Below are 13,875 nucleotides of genomic sequence, written 5' to 3' on the forward strand. Positions count from 1 at the left end.
GTAAAGGATGATACGCGCTCACCACAGAGGCGGTTAATGAATATCACAGTGTAAACCATGCATGACATGCGGTTCGCTTACTTTTGTGCTATTATCAACAAAAAAAAAATTCTTGGAGCATGTGTTCCATTGGGTACTACTACATCAACAAAGCAATATTTCACAGCGGAATACACAGTTCTGGATACCTCCCATCGGAAAGTTCTGGCGTTTGCTTCATGCGCATTAACATTCCAACCTACGAGCACGGCCGTTCCAACTTGCAAATAAATACCGAATACATTGATTTCGGACCGTGGAGTGAAAGGTGCGCATTCAAGTTAGCTCAACCGACACGCAGAGCGCTGGTGTGTCGATCCCTACAGCTGTAGTAGCCCAAATAGAGCTTGGAAGATGAAACATTTTTTGTCAGCGAACAGAAACGACAGGAAACCGTAGTACGCTGCCAATATCCCTACAAGGGCGCACATGTTCTTCAGGGTGCACTGACGAGTTTTCATCCCGCGTTCAAAAATAAATTTCACTGAAAAGTCCACATTCTAGTGCATTTGTCTTTCTCTCTTATTAAACTACATTTCACTTTAAACTTTACCACAATGCCTTTGATGTTTATTTATTTATTTTTTATTTGACAATACTGCAGGCCAATGTGGCTCAAGCAGGAGTGGAATTACAATGACATGCGAAAAAGAACAGCCCAGAAATAATTTCCAACAACATTCGCACAACAATGTAATACATCGGTTTTACTAGGAAGGTATTTATCGCACACACAAACGTAAAAAGAACAGCAAATAAATAATTTACGACAGTACTTGCACCAGAAATAACAGTTTGGCTAGGTTGATATTTAAGACAACAAGTGTAGTTCAAAGGCTTCGGCGAAATTTTTAGCCTCACAAACAAACTCAGGTAGACTGTTCAAATCCGAAACTGTGCGTGGGAAAAACTGCTTAAAAGCCTCTGTTTTGGCAAAAATTGGTTGTAGGGAGTGTTTGTGAGTGTTACATGTTGGTCTTCTTGCGATGGAGTTTAAATATGAGGGTACAGATATATTTATTTTTCGAGACAAAATATTATGCAAGAATTTTAGTCGACTGATTTTCCTGCGCGCAGCTAGTGTGGAAATGTTATGCGCAATCATGAGCTTAGTTGGAGAATCCAGCCTTTTATATTTATTAAGTATAAATCTGATTGCTTTCCTTTACAGGCGTTCTAAGCAGTGTATGTCTTTTTTGTGTGTGGGGATGCCATACAACGGATGCATATTCCAATTTAGATCTGACAAGGGCATTGTATGCTTGAAGTTTAACATTCATCGTTGCCTTTGTAAGCTTCCTTTTTAAAAAAAACATAGCTTGCGAAAAGCTGTTGCGCAAATTGCTTAGATGTGCGCCCCCCATGTCATATCACTAGAAAGAGTAATCCCTAAATACTTATATTGAGTTACTGCTTGAATGTTAGAGCCATGGATAGTGTAAGTGAATACGCTAGGATTCGTTTTCCGTGGTAAATTTAATTACACAGTTTTGTGAACGTTTAGTTCCATGTCCCATTCTGCGCTCCAGCATTCAATGTGGCTGAGAGTTCGCTGTAACAGCTTATGATTTTCATGGCAGGTTATTTCTTTAAACACAATACAATCGTCCGTAAAAAGTTTAATTGACACTGAGTCAGGAATTACTTGCACTATATTATTTACATATATAAGAAATAATAATGGTACCAAAACAGTCCCCTGGAGAATACCGGATGTAACGCTGAGCATCCTAGATACACTAGATTTGATTTCAACCAACTGCTTTCTATTAGTTAAATATGCCTCAACCCATTTGATAAGGTATAACGGCAATCCTAGGTTGTTTAATTTTATGAGTAATTTACAGTGCGGAACCTTATCAAATGCTTCCGGAAAATCCAACAGAAGTATATCAATTTGGCCACAACGATCTAGAGCTGCTAAAAAGTCGTGAATAGTTGTTACCAGTTGTGCCGTCGTGGACATTCCCTTCCGAAAGCCGTGTTGGCAAGGAGATAAGGCGTTACTTCTGCTAAAAAGCACTGGATATGGTGAGCCACAATATGCTCCAGTACCTTGCAACAAACAGAAGTTAAAGAAATCAGCCTATAATTAGAAATTATTGACCTATCACCTTTCTTAAAGAAGGGGCTTACACATGCAATTTTCCAGTCGTCCAGAAGTTTGCAACTACGCAAGGATGCAGTAAAGACCTCTGCCAAGAAATCGCTTATCTGTATGGAATAGCGCTGTAAAAATATATTTGGGATTTGATCTGGTCCTATACTTTTTCTGGTGCTCAAGTTTCTTAACATAATTAAGACACCTTCCCTTGGGATGATAGGAATGTGCATATCATCGAGCATATCGGGTTGGCCTACGTTAGCACTTGACGGAGAGAAAATGCTCTGAAAATAAATATTAAAAGCCTGCGATATTATAAAGCCGTCAGTTTCAAATTTGCCGTTCAGTTTAATTTTGCTTACCGTTTCATTGCCTTGACCGAGAAATCTCCAAAATTTAGCAGGATCATCTCTGATGAATGCGGCAAGAGTGACTTGATAGTTATGCGTCCGCGCTTTATTTACTTTAGTTGCCAAATTTCTTTTCAATTCAATAAAGTTCTCGGATGTTACGTCTCTACGCTTTCTAAGTAGCTTGAGTCTACGTTCAAGATGGATAATATCCCTAGCGATCCATGGGGTTTTACGGTTCTTACGTACCTTCCGGAATGGGACATATTGTTCAATGGAGAATATGAATGCCTTTTTAAATTGTGCCCACAAGGCATGAACATCATCATGTGCAGTGTGGTTTAGAGCAGTGTCTAAGTAATCTGTGGTAGATGTATCATCAGTGCGGGCAAAGTCATTATTGCACACTGAATGAGTACTCGAATGCCCTGCGAACCTTCGATAAGACCAAGAAAAAAAACAATAAGCTGTGGTCCGACATATCAGGTTCAGTACTAATAACACCATTTAAAAACATATCACTTACAAAGAATAAGTCCAAGACAGCACAGTTGCGCATAGGTTCACAGAAAATTTGATCAAGCTTCAGAGCTAACATTGTGTTTAAAATAACATCACTCGGTTTAGATTGCCCGTAAACTAGTTTATCCCATTTAATAGCTGGAAGGTTGAAATCTCCTGTAATAATCAAGTGTCGTGGGTGGCTTAGAAGAAGATGGTCGTAAAGTTGGTCGAGAAATTATTCTGACATTTCAGGGGTTCATAAACAACACGAAGCATAAATGTAGCAGCATTAACAGTGACATTCAGAAACAGGCTTTCGTTATCATTAATCTGGTTTGTCAGACATCAATACCGAGTTTAGAAATAACAGCAACTCCTCCGCCACGTGTGCCTCGATCACGCTTGTGTATCTGATAGCCGGGCGGAATAATTTCATCGTCGTGTACGCCATCATGCAACCACGTCTCAGTGATAGCAACCACATGAGGGTCGTAGCTCAAAAGCAATATTTCTAGTTTTTCCACTTTGTTCGCAACGCTCTTTGTGTAGGATCTTTCCCGGAAGATTATATGTTATGTGTTACAGATTATATTGGTTCTTGTGGACTATGTAGTTATTGTTCATTGTACTATTGCAAAGTAAGTTTCATTGATATGGCAGGCGACAAAATTCTTTTATGGCAATAATTTATAACAGAAATACTACTTTAAGGCTACTGGTCATATGCCAATACAGTAAATTTCTATAACATTACTTCGGAATTCAGAATTTATTTGTAACATGAATAAACTTTCCAGCTTTCATCTCATTATTATTTGCTTATGTCTGTAACACCTGAGCCACGCCAAATGCAGTGCAAATGAAGCAGAGCAAAAACAAGTATGCTTAACTGGCAAAAGCTCTTAGATGACCGTGAGAAAATATCCAGAGCTGCTACAAGAGCATCCTACGATGATATTTCACCAGCAGCGGCAGATACAAGAAGAATGAAACAATGTGCGCGAAATAATGGCCGACAGTCCTCGAAAGCTCACAAACAATTCTGTCAGCTGTGGAGTAACCAAGCACAGTGTTCACCATCTCTGGTTAAGAGATTTCCATGTATAGCCTGGGCAAGAAAATTTTAGTAGTGTTCAAAGGACTCACCCTGTCTACCTCAGCAAACCGAGTTCACCTACAAGTCGTAGCAAAAAATGCCAACGCAACTTTCAAAATATTTTCTTGTCATTGGCATGATTCGCTTCACTTTCATTTGACAAAGTTTATATAGGAATACCATAGACATCTTCGTCTTAATTTTGTATTCAGCGAGTGTTGTGGCAGGAAATGTCATCATATGTTATTTTTCTACCCACGAGTAATGTGTCCCATAGCATTTAACTTGATTGAACTTGCACTAGGCGACTCGCTGATCTCTCCCTATTATTTTCTAGTCGTCTCAGAGGTGTCCTGCTACAGCTCAGTTGCATGTTTCCCCTTAGTGCTGGGTAAAGAAAGGGCAGCATGTTTTCTGTTACTTGCAGATCTCTAGAGCACCGTATCAGTCATACGCAGGCTACAGCATGTGCCCCCCCCCCCCCCAAAAAAAAATATAACAGGAAAAAGTTTTTATGTATTTTAACCCTCTACAGTGTGGCCTGCAAGGGTTGTGATCTTGCCTTCTGTTATGCTGGGAAAGCACAGACACGCATTAGTATTTGGCACCTTCTCCATTTTTATCAAAAACATGACATGCCCTTTACAAGTGTGCTACCTCAAGTTGTGCGACGACCTTTTAGTATTCAGCTCCTTCATAATCTTTATCAAACACGTGATATACCTTTTTAAATGGTGCTATCCAAAGTTGTGAACAAGTCCGCGCATGTTCAGTTTGTTTTCAAGTTTGCCTTTGAAACCAGCAAATATATCCGCATGCTGCCATGATGGTATGTCGCAAACATTACTTCAAGGTCATTCACCAGCCTCGCAGTTTTGTTGTTTGTAGAAATGGGTAGCAAAAAGTTGTGCTTCCGATGGTAAATGAATGCTTCCGATTTCTGTACATGCTCTGCATTGATGGCGTTTCGCAATCCTCTTTTGTGTCCAATGGACTCATGAATACAATGCTTCTACTTTTGAGTGCATGCGCCGTAATTGCGGCTGCAGCGCATAGGCCAGGAGACACTGAGCAAGGTAATTTTTGCGGTAACGCATCCGTTTTTAGCCTGTAGTTTATCGAGAGCAAATTAAGCTTTGGACAGGTTTTACTGGTTAAAAAAACATGACAGTAACTCACCCCCCTCCCTGTCGCCAGAAGCCATCACGGTGCTAAAGACAAAAAAAAAACTCCTATGCGAGGTAGTCCTTCAGGAAGTTCCTGACAGTGTGCACTGCGCTTTTGTCAGATAGGGTATTTTCTCACTCCACGCGGATGTTCGGTTCAATATCTCTCACATAAGAAATCCACTGATCTACCATTTCGTGCCTCTCTTCACAGAGGATTTGCAGTATGCCTCCTGCTGCAATAACAATAGGAATGAACTTGTTAAGTCTGCTGTCTTTAAAGTTATGCGTCACCTTCCTTAAGATCTCTCAAAGGCATGCTACACAATGTTAGGGAAGAACAGCGATACACATTGAAATACTCTTGTTCTGTTGCGAGTTCAGTATATCCATTGAAAATCCATGGCGAGCGTGGATAAACAAGGTCACCAAGCAGTATGAATGATATTAGCAGGCCTACAAATATCCTCGTCCATAATCGCAACAGGTATTCACTTCCTTGGTACATGCTGGACACACTGGAGACCGATGAGTCATATGCTGATCCAGGGACGTTGCAGATGACGCAAGAAATCTAGAAAAATGCAAATTATCTCACTTGTACATGCGTACGTATGTTATTCTATACATTAATGGACAATCTCTCTAAAGACAAGTTTTCTGCTCCGTCGAACATATGCACACTTCAATTCAACTGTTCATACACATGAGCTGGTGCACCAAATACTAGCCTCGCATTCGCAAAAAATTGCCCCAAACGAGTGTTAAAATACGGCGCCCAATCATCCACCCCAACCAGCATGTTCTAAGAAGTCCACATATTTCTGTTTAAGAAATTACAATATCCCTTCTTTGGGGCTGCCATTGGGATGATTGTGCGCTCTATAGCCCCTGAGGGAATGTGCTACTTTGCTGCAAATCTTGCAGCAATGGCTGAAGTTTCCTGTGCACACGGCATGTCTATGAATGTCTTCGTATAGTACTTCCCCGAATTGCCAGAAAACATGCAAACGCATTTTTACTGTGCTCTTACTCCGCATGTATTGCCTACAACTCGGTATTCGCAGCAGCTAGCCAATTAGATAGTATTGCAGCTCTCTTCTCTAGAGGCACTGGTGGCCTAGATGGATGGATGGATGTGTTGTTTAGTGGCGCTAGGGCCAGGTATGGCCAAAGAGCACCATGACTGATAATATTGTGTTAAGCACTGATTTGTGAGTTGCGATGGTGGGATGCAACATGGCTGTAAAGTGGCCTAAAATCAATCAGTGTCATGGAAGCGTAAAATAATATATAGTATAAAATTATGATAGTGATACATGTAGTGGTCTGTGGATATAGTACGCGTGATAAGCGATCATGGAGCTAAAATTCAAGAATATGTAAATAGCACCTATGCTTCCGGGGGGCCTTTGAGCCCAAAGGCTGGGAGGCAGGTGCTTTCTTTTATTGCAGTTACCGCAGCAGAAACCTCTGTTAAGAGGCTGTGCTATGGATTTCGTGGGGCTATAACACGAAAACTATGTGTATCTTTTAAAAATTGAAGCAGGGACTGGCATTTAAAGAGAGGTTGTATGCCTATGAACATCTGAGGATGGAGTGTAATTCGCTGCCGGTGTGGTAATGGAAAATTCTTTTTCCTATTTGCGTCTAATTCTCTGCATTGCATCAGGATGTGAACCACGGCAAGTGGCTCACCACAGTTATCACACGTGGGTGGATTACCACCGGACAAGAGGTATGCGTGTGTGCTGTATGTGTGTCCCATCCTAAGTCTGCAAAGTGTTGCTTCTGTATGGCGGTTCTTTGATACCGGTGGCCAGATGCCAAGACACGGCTTGAAAACATGTAGTTTATTTTCCGTTTCTTTGTCCCACAAGCCCTGCCAGAAAGCCCTTAGCTTTTTCCTTATTGAGGGCTTGAGGTCCATTACTGGGACAGTCATGGAAGTGTTGGAAGCGTTCGTGTGGACGGATGCTGCTAGCTGGTCAGCCAATCTATCTCAGCCTCTCTCAATCTAATCAGTCTATCTCTCGGTGCCCCGTCACCCAGCATACCATGATATGCTGCTTGGACGCATAGGTGGTTAGTAATGCTGAGTAAAGAGATACAATGATAGGGTTTTGATATTTTTTGACAGTTTTCAAAGTGTTGATGGCGCTCAAAGAATCTGTGTATATAACTGCCTTTTGGATATTAAATTCTTTAATGTGTTTAACCACGGCCAATATCGCGTAGGCTTCTGCTGTGAAAATACTTGTGCTAGGGTGCATAACATCGGAATCCGAAAAGGATGGACCGACCGCTGCGTAAGACACGCCAGAATAACACTTCGATGCGTCTGTGAAAAATTCAGGAGAGGAGTATTTGTGCTGTAATTCGAGGAAGTGCATTCGGATATGCGCGACAGGCGCGCGCTTTGTAACAGCTACAAAAGATGTATCACAATGTATAAGTTGCCACTGCCAGGGCGGGGGCCGTATAACAGGGGGCATAAGGTGGTATTCAAGCAGTGGAACCCTTGTTTCTTCAGCTATGTCTCTAACACGCAGGGAGAAAGGCTTTGCCACTGTGGGCCGGTTGCGAAAATGTTGAGAACTGAACAAATAATTTATAGTGGAATACGCGGGATGCTCACTGTTTGTGTTCACTCTCAGAAAATACATGAAAGACGAATATGTTCTCCGCAGATGAAGTGACCACTCATCCGATTCAACGTAAAGGCTTTCCACTGGGCTTGTTCTAAAAACCCCTGCTGATAGGCGAATTCCTAAGTGGTGGACAGGGTCTAGCATCTTCAGAGCAGTTGGAGTAGCCGACTGGTAAACTATGGCTCCACAGTCTAGTCGTGTGCGTATGAGGCTTCTATACAAGTTCATGAGACATTTTCTAGCACTGCCCGAGGTTGTGCGTGACAGCCCCTTTAAGATATTCATTGTTTTCATACATTTATTTTTAAGATACTTCATGTGCTGTATAAAGGTTAATTTCGCTTCTAAGATTATGCCTAAAAAATTATGTTCCCTATTTACAGGCAGATGCTCCCCATACAAAACAATTTCGGGATCAGGGTGCAGGCCTCTTTTCTAGAGAAAACCACACATGTGCTTATTTGTGGGTTCAGCCTGAACCCCTTCTCATCATCCCATTTGGAGACATTGTTAAGACCAAGCTGGACCTGTCGCTCACAGATTGCGAGAAATTGATTGAAATCCTATCCGCGCATCGTCATCATATGTTGAATAGAAGATGTTACGTGGCATGCGTAGACGAAGAGAATTCATTTTGACTATAAAGAGCGCGCAGCTGAGCACCCCGCCCTGCGGCACTCCAGTTTCCTGTACAAATTTCCGTGACAGAACGCTGCCCACTCGAACACGGAATGTACGACTACGCAGATAACTTTCGATAACATTGAACATATTACCGTGTATACCTAACTGTGAGAGGTCTCAATATCCCAAACCGCCACGTAGTATCATAGGCTTTCTCCATATCTAGGAAAACTGATACGAAAAACTGCTTATGAACAAAAGCTTCACGGATACATGCCTCGATACGTATGAGATGGTCATTGGTAGATCGACCCTCCCGAAACCCGCACGGGTATGGGTCGAGCAATTTGTTTGATTCGAGGAAGTGTAGTAGGCGACAGTTGATCATTTTTCCGAAAACTTTGCAGAGGCAACTTGTTAATGCTATAGGTCTGTAACTTGAAATAGAGGAAGGATCCTTACCGTGCTTTAGAATTGGAATTATAATAGCCTCCTTCCAAACAGGTGGAATCTCGCCTGAAAACCATATAACATTGTAAAGGTAAAGGAGGGTTTCTTGTGTTTCGGAGGGTAGTTGTTTCAACATCTCATACATTACGCGGTCTGAACCTGGGGCGGATGTATTACAACTGTTCACTGCTGCCTGCAGTTGTGCTATGCAGAAGGGCTCGTTGTACGTCATACTTGTAGCACATTTTCTTTGCAACTTTTGCTGTTCTATTCGCGTTTTGTAGTTTAGGAAGGTTTCGGAGTAGTGCGAGGAGCGCGATATGCATTGAAAATGTGCACCTAGAAAGTTGGCTTGATCTTCCAGGCTTTCTCCGTGGCTATCTACTAAAGGTAAGGAATACGTTCGTTGCCCATTGACTTTCTTCACTCTATTGCAGATTTTCTCTCATCTGTGTAAGAGGTAATGCTTGATATAAACTTTGCCCAACTCTCTCGTCTTGCTTGTCGGCGCGTTCTCCTCGCCTGTGATTTGACATGCTTAAAGTTTTCCAGGTTTCTGCTGTTGGCGAATCGCGAAGCAGCGCCCACGCTTTGTTCTGGTTCCTCCGTGCTTGCCTACATGCATCGTTCCACCTGGGAACACGCCGCTTGGAGTCAGTGCCACTTGCTTGAGTAATGCACTTAGAGGCGGCATCAAGTATAAAGGCTGTAAAGTATGTGACAGCATCATCTATTGTTATACCGGACATCTCAGTCCACGTCATCTGAGTAAGAGTTCGGTACCGTTCCCAATCGGCTGTGTCAACCTTCCACCGAGGGACCTGCGGGAGAAGTTGATCTTGTTCCATCGTATTTAAGGTTATAGTGAAGTGGTCACTCCGATATGGGTTATTCAGCACACTCCATTTAAAATAAGGTAATAGCGTCGGCTAGAAAATGCTAAGATCTATGGCAGAATGTGACTTGTTAGCCAGGTTAAAATACGTGGGCTCCTTTGTATTCAAAAGACATGCTCCAGAAGAAAAAAAGCAACTGTTCAATAACACACCCTCGCAAATCATAGCGTGCATCGCCCCACAAACTACTATGTGCATTAAGATCACCAAGAATCAGATAGGGCTCCGGGAGCTCATCTATTATTGATTCTATGTCGCGTCTGTGAAGGTGACAATGTGGTGGTATATACAAGGATCAGATGGTTATGAGTTTATCTAAAAGTATGGCTCGAATGGACACTGCCTCAAGGGCCGTTTGGAGCTTGAAATATTGACATGCTATACTTCTATCAGCAATGATGGCTACACCGCCAGATGATACGACAGCATCCTCGCGGTCTCTCCGGAAAGTCATGTATTGTCGGAAGAAGTTGGTGTGCTTGGAAGTTAGATGGGTTTCTTGTACACACAGCACTTTAGGTTTAAACTTAGAGAGAATTTCTTGGACATCATCTAGGTTTCTTAGTAGTCCTCTAACATTCCACTGCATAATGTCATGCATGTTGAAAAGAACATTGTGGTGTGTGTCTTGAGAGATAGGAGAATGACGTTACTCTACAATGCCATTGTTAGGCCCTGTAATTGGTGTTTGGTCCTTTCTGGAGCGGTCAAGAGAACCTCGCCGCTCCTTCGACGCTACCTGCGCCGTTTGGCTTGGACTGGTGTCCATAGCCTCTTGCGAGGCACTGGACACCCGCTCCAGGGAGTGATGTGTGCGCCGCGTAGACTTCATCTCAAGTGACGAAGTCTTCGTCCCCACCAGGCCGGAGGTCGCCAGGACCCATGTGGCCTCTGCGGTGCCTTGGCTGCTGCCGGAGCTTGAAGATGAAATTGGTGTGGACACTTTGTGAGATGGCAGGGCTGAGTTGGCTGCTCCGACCGTAGGAGTGGGTGGCGTTAGCCTCGGCACGCTAGGCGTGGTTCGGGCTGCCGCCAGAAGCCATTGAAGTGCTACCTCCTTCTAAATTCAGTTGCTGGATCCACCACTGATGCTGCTTGATACTATATTATGTCGAAAACAAGTTGCAGGCGGTGCTCTCGTCGCGGGCGACGGTAACGCGCCTGATACGTATGCAAGAGGGAAACTGCTCTACGTTTTATGTAAGCAAGAGTGTGACACATGTGAAGTATTACTTTAGGCGAGTAAGTATTTTTAGACGTTTAAAATGTGTTTGAAGGAAGGAACCGCTGGTCTGAAGGAGGAAAACTGACACTTCTTGATTCTCACTCCTCCCTATTTTCTTTGAGTAAAGGCATACATCATATTAGAAGTTTATAGCATTTTAATTCCATCGTCCTTGCAGTAAAGGAAACACTTTTTGTTAAGAGGCGATGATAGTAGAATACTAGTTTATGTCAATATACGGTTGTGCACAAGTTAAAGAGTAGCAGACAATTTCGTGCTTTTCATATCCTTTCTAACAAAGATAAGTTTCTGCTAGTTAATTTCACTTAGTGTTGTCATATACCCTTCTGTTTTCCTTGGGCAGCTAATGTAGCGTTTCTTCAGCGTTGTAGCGTGCAGCGTTTCATTGTTTTTTGTTCTTTCTTATTAGTAATAGAAAAGAAGCAGCCATTGTCAGGAAATTACAAAAACAACTAATATGTTTATGTTAGCCTCAATTGAAGAGAAAGATTATTTCCACGAGAGTCTTCACGAAACGGCTATGAAACAAGCGTGGCCATGCTAGTTTTATGGCTTTGTACCACAACACAGTTTTGTATTACACCTTCTCATGCCACCTGTGGGATATGGCACTAAAATTGTCTCTCTTGGCTCCCTTGTTGCAATGCAAAAATACAATTCAGAAAAACCAGAGCGCATACCACGGGTTTTCTTGCTTCATTTATCTCCAATGTGAACGCGTCGTCGGCTTTCGTCGTTGGGGCTCTTCTCTTGTAATATTCAGCTGTGGTAGGCAGCGAATTTTTTTATGAAACTTCCGCTGCACCCGAACACTGGAAACCTATAAAGGTGTCTAACACCATTAACAGTATTTAAATACCTTTTTACGTTAGCATGGGCGCTATAACGTAAGACTATTCCAAACATTTCTATTCCAATTCTGCAATCAGTCCTGCGCGATTGGTGAAAACTTTTTTTGGGGGCCAGCCCCCCTTCACCTGTCTGTCATGCGACGTCACGAAAACCCCGATAGCTCAGCATCTCATATAACGTGTACACAATGACTATGCATGATTTGACCGAATAAATGAAAAAAGTTATTTCTGATTCGACGCCTTTTCGCCATTAACCTTCGGCTATGTGTCAAAAATTTTCGGGGTGCACCCACTTCACCTGCTTGTCACGCGACGTCACAAAACCACAAAAACTCACCGCGTCAAAGTGACGTGTACGCCTTAAAGGTGCATTATTATGCCGAACAAAACTGAATTTTATTCTGAATAGCCGCAGGCTGCCCCGTTCCAAAAGGAATAAAAGATGGCTGCCGCCGATCACTGATGCACTGGCTACTCGCACCTGTCGGAGAGCATGGGTTTATTTGCGTGTTATAAAACTTGTTGTGTGGCCGTGTAACGTTTTCGAGCACTTTCGGAACGTTTACGACCGCGTTCTACCAACTCTTCTTTGCTGAGGATCCGTTTTAGTGTCATTCTGACGCTTCCATTGCATGCCACCACGATTTTCGGACAGCCACCACCAGCTAAGTAAGGAAAAGCGGAACAATCGCTGACACCGGCACCACCCTCTTCATCCGGTTATCGATATTCAGTGCAGTGGCTCAGCGCCATCGAATCCCTCTCCACTTGAGCGTGCTCCTCGTCTCTTGTCAGCTAATTGGATAAGACACGCCATTCAGTGTAGGTAATGTTACTGGTTTTTCAAGCGAACAAATGTGACCTCCTATGAAAAAGACAGCGTTTGATTAGCCTGTTCAGACAACCTTGCGGATGACGACCCGATGCTTGCGTCGGCGGTTACGCAAATTTGACGTCAAGAGATTGGAATGAAAACATATTGGAATAGTTTTACGTTATAGGGCGCCACAGTGCATGTTCCCCGTTATACTGATAGCTGAATACTCTACAAAAGCTTCATTCTCTTGAAGCAGTGATTGCAGAGAATATTCGCTAGGAGGAAAAACTACCACCAGCATGGTCATAATTATGGTAGCGGTGTTAAATGTATGACTAAATTGCCCTCAGGATATATTATTAATTGGGAGTGGTAAAATACGCGGTGAAATTACTTCATATAGAAAAAAAAACGCAGATCTGAAGCACCCAGAGAACAATCTTCATGGAATTTGCTGAGCACCAATGTGCCAGAGAAAGAAAGTGTTGAGTTAAAAAGCAGCGGAAGGAAAGTAAAAATACCCGTGTTTTTCTACTGAGGTAATCATTTTGGAAGCTTCACGAAACTTGTTTGCGCGCCGCGATAAAGTATATTCACAAACTGATCGCAATGCAAGAGGCCCTGATTTCTTCCGCAATTGCAATCCACCGAGATGGTTTGAGTGGTATGTCATATATTTACAAACCAGATAAAACGGAAACTCGCCGCATGGAGACAGAAGGGGTGCTGAACTTCACTGTTTTTGACAACACTGGGGAGTGATTGTCAACACAATGCCACGGGCGGTAGAGAAAAGAAAAACCACAAATAAATTTATGAACGACGACGTTTGTGGACAACGGAGCCTTTGAGAGACATATTCAAGCTTATTTTTTTAACTTTTTATTGAGTGGCATCGAATCAAGTACTAATGAAGTTTATACTTTCCGTTCCAATGGAGAAGGCATGAAGTACGGATTTGCTCTTTCACTGATGACATTTGCGTTTGGGTCATTGCACGCCGAATGCATCGGCGTTTTTTCGTTCATCAAAGACATAGCTGAAAAAATTCCCACATGTTTGTTGCAGTTCAAAACTC

At 42.6% G+C, this 13,875-nt stretch overlaps 1 protein-coding gene across 10 annotated transcripts in view; it reads right to left on the reverse strand.

Annotated features, from left to right (window-relative positions):
* The window catches only part of LOC135908105 (uncharacterized), a 126,598-nt gene that overhangs the window by 62,959 nt on the left and 49,764 nt on the right, over nucleotides 1–13,875 (reverse strand). The window contains exons 2-3 of one of the 10 annotated variants that reach the window (XM_070539541.1): nucleotides 8,997–9,050; nucleotides 5,720–5,833 (exon numbers count right to left, since the gene is read on the reverse strand). The exons of 8 other annotated variants lie outside the window; for them this stretch is intronic. The gene's annotated coding sequence lies outside the window, so the exon portion shown is untranslated. Of the gene's footprint in view, nucleotides 1–5,719; nucleotides 5,834–8,996; nucleotides 9,051–11,806; nucleotides 11,875–13,875 lie in introns of those variants that run through there. One more of the 10 variants, XM_070539544.1, reaches the window with a different exon arrangement.

Source organism: Dermacentor albipictus, chromosome 5, assembly GCF_038994185.2.
Source record: "Dermacentor albipictus isolate Rhodes 1998 colony chromosome 5, USDA_Dalb.pri_finalv2, whole genome shotgun sequence".
NCBI classification, from domain to species: Eukaryota; Metazoa; Arthropoda; class Arachnida; order Ixodida; family Ixodidae; genus Dermacentor; species Dermacentor albipictus.